A 10430-nucleotide genomic window follows, 5' to 3' on the forward strand; every position below is an offset into this window, starting at 1 on the left:
CCTCCTGCTAATAAATCCCCTAGGCCCATTGATACATGGATGATGTGCATTTGTGCACTACTTTTCTTTCTTCCCATATCTTTAGATTTCTTCTTATTTTCCAATCTGCCAAAACCTACTCCTTTCATGGGAATTACTCCAGCCTTAAGGTGGTTTATGGGATAATGTATAATATCCCTGTATTCTTCAGTGTTCCCAAATCAAGCTTTTATTTCAAGTTTCTTATTGCTAGTATTCCAGGGAGGTCACGATGCTCCAAGTGATCAAAGTTCTCTGATTCATAGTCAGTGGGATTAGGCCTCTCCTTCTCACTGCTTCTCCTCTGATTCCTTTGCTAGATACTTCCAAGAAAGGCTGTCTGTGCTCTTTCTCTTACTCTTCTTTTCCTGCAGCTGAAGCTCAATTTTATTTGTTTTTAAGTTTCTCATCTTTCTCTCTGTTGCAAAGTCTCCCCCCTTTTAAATATCCATGTCCATACTCTGGAAAGTTCAATGGTAGCAGTCAACCAGTGTGACCAGATGTCACCTGCTTATGGGTTCCCAAATCCTCTAGTTTTCTCTTGCTCTTTAAATTATAGATAATAATGGCTCTAGATCCTATCCCATGAGTGATGTTCCTCCCAGATATATTTTGGAAGGGGCAGCTGGATATGAGGGAAGGGGAGCAACTAGGGCTTCTCTTTTGCCTAGTAGTCTCAGTCTCTTGATTTTCTGCTTCTATTGAATGCTTAGTTTTCACTGTATGTCTGGGCTTCTATGTAGGATGATTCTTTTCCTCATTGCATTTTCTTGCTGGTTATCATCATGATTCTTCACTCCCCTAGAGTATTGTGAACATAGTATTGCATATATAGCATACTTAAAAAAATAATAATAGCAAGCACTTCTATAGTATCTACAAAGGCAGGCACTGGGGATTTCCCACCGGCTGTGTCTTCTGACATAAACTCTAATTCTTGTTCTTTGCCTTATGTATAGATATTAGAGCTTCCCTTTTTGACTATTCAGGGCTTTTATTATCAAAGAAACAAAGATACTTTGTTTCATGTGGTCAGATGGGCTTTTTATCCCCTCACTCCTTTCCCCATCCTCCAAGAAAGAAAAAGAGTGTGTATTGGTCTTCTAGGACTGCCGTAACAAAATACCATAGTCTGGGTGATGTAACTGACATCAATTTATTTCTCACACTTCTGAAGACTGGAAAGTCTGAAATCAAGGTGCTGGCTATTTCAGTTCCTGGTGAGGGTTCTCTTCTTGGCTTGCAGATGGCTACCTCCTCACCATGTGAGCACTTCAGTGTGTGCACTTACAGAGAGAGAGAGCAGAGCAAACTCTCTGGTGTTTCTTCTTATAAGGGCACTAATCCCACAATGAGGTGCTCCACTCTCATGACCTCATCTAAACCTAATTACCTCCCAAAAGCCCAATCTCCAAACAGCATGACATTGGGGTTAGAATTTTGACTATGAATTTTGGGGGGGCACAATTCAGTCCATAGCAAGGAGATAATTTGTATAATTCAGAATAAAGAGAGGGGTACTTTGTTGGCATAAAATAGATGAAATTTATGCCATGAGAATCAGTAATTACTAGTAAGATAATTTGTTTTATAGTTGTTTCATTATGGAAAAAAATTGAGTGCCTGGTCTGTGTCAGATACTCTGTATGTGGATTAATTATTCAATCTTTACAACAATCCCATGCTGGGTACTATTCCTATTCATCTTTTATAGATGGGGAAACTGAGGCACAAAGATTTTAAGAAACTTTTCCAAACTCTCCCAGCTAGTAATGTTGCAGAGCTAAAATTATGAACCACTTGGTTTAGATTTATATCCTGTGGACTCAGTTTGATACTTCAGAGCTTTGCCTTGAGGACCTAAAGCTTTCTGAAGTGATACATAAAACCTTAAGTCTCTGACCACAACTCCACACCTGGATCTTATGGGAAGGCAGAGGGGTAGAAAAACATGAAGGGGACCATAGGGAAGGAAAGGGATATGTATGTGTGTGTTGGTGAGGAGAGCAGAGTGAGAGATGGTAAGTCCCACATGCCCAAAGTGTACCTTGTGAATTGATGGAGAATTTAATGGGTAAAAAGGCAGTCTGCACCCTCCTCAGGACTCTGTATCTGTGTGACCCACCAACAGTCAGGTTGGCTTTTGGGTAATGCTGTGTACCTACATGCCCTCCTAGGCATTATAAGCACAAGTGAGGCGTTATATAAATAGAGATAGTTCTTTCCAAGAGAACATCTCTGTACCACGTTTCTTAGTTCCTTGCTATCGACAGATCTCAATGAGGGTTTTTTGGGTGTATAGCTGTATCTTAGAGCAGCAACTCTCCTAATCTAAGCAGGTGATTTCAACTAAGGGCCTTCTCAGACTGTGACCCCGTGTCAGTCAGCATAAACTAGATGTGATGGTTAATTTTATGTGTCAACCTGACTGGGCCGTGGGGTGCCCAGCTATTTGGTTAAACAGAATTCTGGGTGTGTGGGTATGTCTAGATGAGATTAATACTTGAAATGGTTGACTCAGTAGAACAGATTGCCCTCTGCAATGTTAGTGGGCCTCATCCAGTCTGTTGAAGGCTTGAATACAATGAAAGGCTGAGCAAAAGAGAATTTTCTCTCTCTGACTGATGATCTTTGAGCTGGCACATTGGTCTTCTCCTGCCTTTGGACTTAGACTTAGGCTAGCACTCACGTTGAAGCTGGGTACCTGAGGGTTACTGTAAATATTCAGTAAGATTACCTTTTGACCTTGTTATGAAAAGAAGTTAATCTTGTCAATTTGCTGTTTTCCTGTTTAACCTGAGGGGTAACTCAAGGGTCACAAGGATTTATGAGCTTGTTTTACAGAAAAAAGAGAATGCCTTCAAGGATCACCAGATAACCAGCCCCCAGCTGCCATTGACACCCGGAAGTCAGATTGCCCAGGGGCTTATCTGGAATGAAAGAAACACGGATTACCCCTTCGTTTCTCAAAAACTCCTTCTGCCACACCCCTTATCTCTATAAAACCCCCTGCTTTATTCTCTTGTTAAGGCAGATTTGAGAGAACCCTTGCTCCTGCCTTCTCATCTTGGCCAATTCAAATAAACCTTTCTCCATCTCCAAGCACCAATGTCTCAGTGTTTGGCTTACTGTGCATTGGTCACATGATTTTGGGATTAAGAGGTTCCATATCAACATCAACTCTCCTGGGTTCAACTTACAGATCTTGGGACTTCTCAGCCTCAGTAATCATATGAGCCAATTCCTTATAATTAATTTCTCTCTTTCTTTCGCTTTCTGTCTCTCTCTCTAGATATAGGTAGATATATAGATAAATCCTATTGGTTCTGTTTCTCTGGAGAACTCTAATGAACCCTAATACAGGTTTTATGGAAAGTGGTACCTAGAGGAACAGATTTTTTTTGTGTGTGTGAGGAAGATCAGCCCTGAGCTAACCTCTGCCATTTCTCTTCTTTTTTTTTTTTTTTTTTTTTGCTGAGGAAGACTAGCCCTGAGCTAACATCCATGCCGATCTTCCTCCACTTTATATGGGACGCCGCCACAGCATGGGCTGACAAGTGGTGTATCCGTGCGCACCTGGGATCCGAACCCAGGCCGCCAGCAGCAGAGAGCGTGCACTTAACCACTACACCATGGGGCTGGCTCCTAGGAACAGAATTTTAAGGATGTGTTTTCTGAGTTGGTTCTGAGGTTTCTGAAATTGGCTCTGTAATCTTATTAGATTTAAAGATGCTGATGACTCTATTTCCAGTAGTAAAGAGAGCACTGATATCCATGGCATGATCTGGCAATAGAGATAACACAAAATAGTGGATATTACTGTCAACCACTTATAAGAAGCAAGGAGCTGGCTGACTATATATGATGCTTTCAAACGTTTTTGGAAAACTAATGAATGTAATGAGATTGGTTGGTTGCTCCTATTGTCACTGGACGAAGTGGTGAGATATCAAAATGATGAACTCAGGGATTGAAATTCCTAGCTCAGCTGCCACATAAATGACCTGACAACTTCTATGTGTGCCCTGAAGGAGACCCTGATCTCCTATAGCTGCAGGGCTAAGATTGCTGAAAATCAAATGCAGAATCTTATTCAAGGACTGGGTGAATTATGATGTAAATTCAACTCCCAGCCTCCCAGGGGGTCTGCTGTTAAAGTGGGGGCATTGATTGGGAAAGAATGGGTTCCTACAAGTTGAAATGGGGATATTTTGGAAGATCTTAATAAACCTAAGGACAATGAGGCACTGAATTCTGATGAGTCTTCTTTGCCTGTGGAAGAGACATCTCTATCCCCAGTGGGAACAGCCTCCCTACCCACAGTGGTAGAGGTTTGCCTAACCCCATTCAAAGGGATTGTCTCTACATTGCCTGAGTAAACTGTGATGGCCTCCACTCAGGCGGTTTCCACACAAGACAATGCTGATTCTCCTCAGGACCCACGCCCACCACCCCTCTTTGCTTCTAGACCTATAACTAGACTCAAGTCTCAGCAGGCCCCTAAAGGTGAAGTGCGTATGATTTTCCTTTTGGTTATTTTTTGGGCTTCATTGAGGTCATTGGGGTTGTGGATTTATGGTTTTCATCAAAGTTGGAAGTATTTCTGCCAATAACTCTCTAAATATTTTTCTGCCACTTTCTCTCTTCTCCTTTTGGGACTCTGGTTACATATATGTTTAGACTACTTGACATTGTCCCATGAGTGACAGATGCTTAGTTCAACCTTTTCCAACATTTTTTCTCTTTCATTTAGAATAATTTTTATCGATTATCTTCAAATTTAGAGTTCCTTTGTTCTTCAGTGTTTATTCTGTTGTGAAACCATCTAATATGTTTGTTTTTTTTTAATTTCAGGTAATATTGTTTCAGGTAATAATAGTTCTCAGATCTAAAATGTCTACTTAGTTTGTTTTTATAGTGTCCATTTAAATTTTGTCTCCATTCTTTCCATCTTGTCCTATAATTCCTCATATATATTTTAAAGAGTTATTTTAAAGCCCTTTTCTGTTAGTTTCAATATCTGGGTCACTTGTAGGTTAGATTCTTTTCGTGATTTTCTTTAACTGTGGTTTTCTTTTTCATGTTTTTTATTATTTCATAAGAGATATTGTGTATAGAAAACCAGTGGAGATTGAAGAATACTGCATTTTTGTTTTTGCTTTCCCAGAGAATGACAGCTCTTCTCTAAGGCTTGTGGCTAATGTGAAGAGATGATCATTCCAGTTTTATTGAATGTTAAATTGATCAGGAACTGAGGTGCCACTTTACGAAGACTGAGCTCACCTCTGATTGACCAACTCCAACCTTCCTTCCTGCTGTTGCTGCCGACACTGGCATTGCTGCAGCTGCCTAGAAGCTGGTCTTTGTGTAGTGTTTGAGTCTGGATCTAGGAGAGTGACAGGATGCAGTGTTGCCCAACACAAGAGTGTATATACTGGGCACATTCTTTCTCCTTTGCCATCCCACCTTTGTCTTTTCTCAGCAAATTTAAGGGAAGTATGAGGTGGGAGTTAATTGTCATAGCAGAAGAATTATTGCAAATTTGCAGGATATTCCAGATTCCACTCTATCTCACTTGCCTCTGCTGAAGCTCATAGCTTGGCTAGCTTCTTGTTAACTAGGTAAAATTTCTTTGTCTTGAGCTGTCCTGCTCTTTTGCCTCCCTGCCCCCAGACTTAGCATTTTCCCCCCAAAGTTGCTGTAGGCTGATCACCTAAGAAATGCTCGTCTCTCTGGAAACCAGCTCATAAACACTTTCTTGCATCTTTTGCTTCTTTTTTTTTTCTGTGAGGAAGATAAGCCCTGAGCTAACATCCACTGCCAATCCTCCTCTTTTTTGCTGAGGAAGATTAGCCCTGAGCTAACATCTGTGCCCACCTTCCTCTATTTTCCATATGGGATTCTGCCACAGCATGGCTAGATGAGTGGTGCATCCATCCACACCCGGGATCTGAACCTGCAAACCCTGGACCGCCGAGCAGAGCATGCAAAATTACCTGCTACGCCACCAGGCCAGCCCCACATCTTTTGCTTCTTGAAAGTCCATAGCTATGTGTGAGGTTTGTATTATCCACAATTTCTTTGAGAGAAAAAGTCTTCTGTTCTTCTCACATCCTAAACTTGAAGTAGAACCAGTTTCTGATTATTTTAATTGTGGATTAAAGGGGGAAATAAAATCATTACCCAGGACATCACACAGGTAAAAATATGCAATATATAAGAAATTAAAGAGAAATAATATCCCTGAATACTAAAATTTAGAGTTTCTTAACCAGTGACACAGCAAGTTTATCCAATACTGAAGTTTATCTAACATCTCACAGATGGCGAATGCTGTCTGTGTGCTCCCACCTTCCAAAAAACTTTTCTCATATTTCCTCCTCTACCATGTGTGCAGACAACCAACTATTACTAGAAATCTGAGGAAATGTGAAATATAAAGATCAAAAAGAAAAAGAAAAAAATCACAGACTATGTAGAAGAAGAAAACTTGACAAAAAAGAATCCATTAATACACTCAGAGGCATGGGAAGAAATATTACATCCATGAAATGAGAACAAAACACTATAAAATGGAAATATAGAGAACAAATAGATCTCTTGAAAATAAAAATGATAGCCAAAAAGGAAATCTCAGTAGAAGGGTTGGGATATTAAGTAGAGAAAACCAGAATGTGGAAGAAAAGAGCAAGATAATAGAAAATAGAAGAGAAAATATAATAGTAACAAATAAGTAAAATATAATGGTAATACTACTAATATGGCTAATTCAGGAGGTTCATAACAGTTACAAAAAGAGAAAAGAGAAAAAAACAGAGGGGAGAAAATAATTTAAAAATTTACATTTGAATACCCCCCAAAATTGATGAAGTTAGAGCCATATGAATAAATCTCAGAAGAGTTGGGACGAACGAAACATTCTTTAAGATTCCAAGAGCAAAAAATATCAAGTCATACTTATAGGACTGGAAATAAGAATGGCTTTGGACTTTTCAACAACAATACTGGAAATGAGAAGACAATGAAGCCTTAAACATTCAGAAGAAAAATGGTTCTAATGTAAAATTTTGTAGCCAAGACAAACCGTCAAACTATTGAGGGGATATAAATTAAAACATTTTCAGACATTCACAATCTCCAAATTTCATCTCCCATGTGCTCATTCTCAAAAGGCTACTGGAAACATGAAAAGTGTTCAAATTCATTAGCCATTAAGGAAAATGTACATTAAAAGCCACAATGAGATATTACTACAAATTTATTAAAACAGTTAAAATAGAAAAGTGATAATACCAAATGCTGGTGAGGATGTAGAGAAATTGGATCTCTCATACATTACTGTGGGAATGTAGAAATAGTAAAGCCACTCTGGAAAATAGTTTGGCAGGCTATTACAAAATTTTACGTGTACTTACCATACAACTCAGCAATTACACTCTTGGACATTTATCCCAGAAAAATGAATCTTTATGTTCATACAAAAACCTGTACATGAATGTTTCTAACAGCTTTATTCATAATAGAAAAATTCATGAAACAACCCAAATGTCCTTCAATAAATGAATAGTTAAACAAAATCTGGTACAACCATACAATGGAATACTACGCTGCATGAAAAAGAACGAACTGTTGATATACACAACAACATGGATGGGCCTAGAGGGAATATGCTTAGAGAAAAAAAACTCAATCTCAAGAGCTAAATACTGTATGATTCCATGTATATAACATTCTTGAAATGGCAAAAAAACAGAGATGGAGAACAGATTAGTGGTTGCCTGGAAGCAGAGATAGGGTTGATGATGAGGTGTTAATACAAGCAGGTAACATGAGGGTGTTTTTTGTGTTTATGAAACAGTTCTGTATCTTGACTGTGGTGATGGTTACAGAAATATATACATAGGATAAAATTGTATAGAACTAAACACATGCATGCACACACACACACAAATGAATGCAGGATAAAAGATGACGAAAACTGAATAAGGTCTGTAGTTTAATTAACTGTTAGCTACCAACATCAGTTTCCTGGTTTTGATATTGTGCTACAAGCTATGTAAATTGTTACCATTGGGGGAAGTTGGGCAACAGGTACATCAGACTATCTTTGCAGCTTTAAAGAATTTTGAGTGAGTCTATAATTACTTCAAAATGTAAATTTAAGGGGCCGGCACCATGCATAGTGGTTGAGTTCAGTGTGCTCCACTTCAGCAGCCAAGGTTCAGTTCCTGGGCATGGACCTACATCACTCATCAGCAGCCATGCTGTGGTGGCGACCCACACACAAGACAGAGGAAGATTGGCACAGATTTTAGCTCAGGGCAAATCCTCCTCAGCAAAAAAAAAAAAAAAAAAAATTGTAAAGTTAAAAAAATATTTTTACAGAGCTTGGAAAATAAAAAATACATATTGAAGTATGAAACAAAATAAAGTACATGTGTGTATTCATTTTTATTTCTATGTTAGAAAATTATCCAGAAAACAGTTCTTAGGAACATTAAAATCAATAAATATGTTATACCCATATATGGAGAAAGAGGGAAAGAAGGTACTGGAGTATTGTTTTATTTATTTTTTTCAGAATCAGGGAGGACAGCCAGAGAGAGAGATAAATGAAATATAAAGTAAAAGAAGGACTATGAAAAAAAACCCCAGATGATGGAAAAGAGATCCTGGGATGACAGCTATGTACCAGCAATGGAGTGTGTGTTGGCCGGGCATCTCCAGTAGAGAGTCCTTCGAAATGATGAAATTGATATGATTCGTAATGTGAATCAGTGTGTTAAGAGGAAATTTAGAAAACTGGTGGAGAATTTGGGGTTGAAAAACAAACAAAAAAAGACACAATTCCAGGAAATAAACACTCTACAGGAGAAAGAGAAAAAAATTGTATGGCTCAGCTCTAATGGCATATATAGTCATAAAGATATAAAAATTACATGTCTCTCTGCCCAAAATTATGAACTTTATAGAGAGGGTGGGGGATGGGAAATGTTCATGTGTATGGTGGTTGGGGTTTGGAAAGAGGAAAGAGTTAAATCTGGATCTTCCATAGTGAGAAGACAGTGTTTCTCAACTTTTTTTGCATAAAGGCATTCATAGAAAATGATATTTGTCTGGTACGTGGCTGAATTAGAGGTATTTAGAGTTCCAAATGGGACTTCTTGCTACTCAAGATATCTTGTATTACTAGTGGATTTTTTAAACCATATGAATATATAACTATGATTATCGAAAGCTTAAAAAATAACTAGTTTGGTTACACGTGTAACAAGGCAAGTTAATGTATTAAAAGGAAAAATAATACATCAAAATATATTGAATCATTTTTCTTTTCTCTTTATCACTCATAGGAAGAATTATGACCCCCAAGAAAATACTACACCCTAATTCCCAGGACTGTGAATATGATGAGATATCACACCCATGAATATGTTACCTTAAATGGCAAAAAGAACTTTGCAGATAAACTTAAAGTTACTAAGTTTACTTTAAAATACGGAGATCATCCTGGATTGAGTGGGCCCAGTGTAATCACAGGACCCCTTAAAAACAGAAGCAGGAGACATTTGAGAAGGACTTGACAAACCATTGCTGGGTTGAAGATGGAGGGAACCACATGAGAAATGCAGGTGGCTTCTAGGAGCAGAGAGCAGCCCCCAGCTGACAGCCAGCAAGCAAATAATAGGGCCCTCAAACCTACAGCTGCAAGGAGCTGGACTCTTCCAACAATGAACGGGCTTGGAAGAGGATCCCAAGCCTCAGAACCACAGACCTGGCCAGTACTCTGATTTTAGCTAAGTGAGACTGAACAAATAATCTAACCAGGCTGTCCAGGACTTCTGGCCTACAGAAACTGAGAGAGAATAAATCTGTGTTGTTTTAAGCAGCTCCGTTTGTGGTAATTTGAAACACAAGGGGATGAAGGTAAGGTTCTTATCATTTTGAGCAAAATTTGAAGTTTTTAACTTAGTGACTGTATTATTCAGAGTGGGCTAACTTCTGTGAAAAACAATTCCATGCTTTCCTTGGCCTAGTACTATGAAAAATCTTTCTCTCAGGTCATAATCCAACTGAATGTTCAGCAATGGATTTAATCTATGCAGTTATTTATGGACTAGGCTCAATTATCTACAGATCTCAGCAACTCTGGGTCCTGGATTCTCCATCTGGCCAGTACACGAGGGAAGAGAGATTATGAGAATAATGCAGGGGATTTTAGGAGTCTAGCCCGGAAGTGGTGAGCATCACTTCACCAGCATTCAGTTGGTATAGTCACCTTCTCATCTTCTTGGATGCAAGGGGGCTGGGAACTGTAATCTAGCTGTGGAATATTTAACCTAGCAAATGAAAATGCACTTATAAACAACCAGTTCATTTTTCCCACAGGGTTTTGAGAACTGTAGGTATAA

The sequence above is a fragment of the Ceratotherium simum genome, chromosome 34, assembly GCF_057802395.1.
Source record: "Ceratotherium simum simum isolate JZ-2026a chromosome 34, ASM5780239v1, whole genome shotgun sequence".
NCBI classification, from domain to species: Eukaryota; Metazoa; Chordata; class Mammalia; order Perissodactyla; family Rhinocerotidae; genus Ceratotherium; species Ceratotherium simum.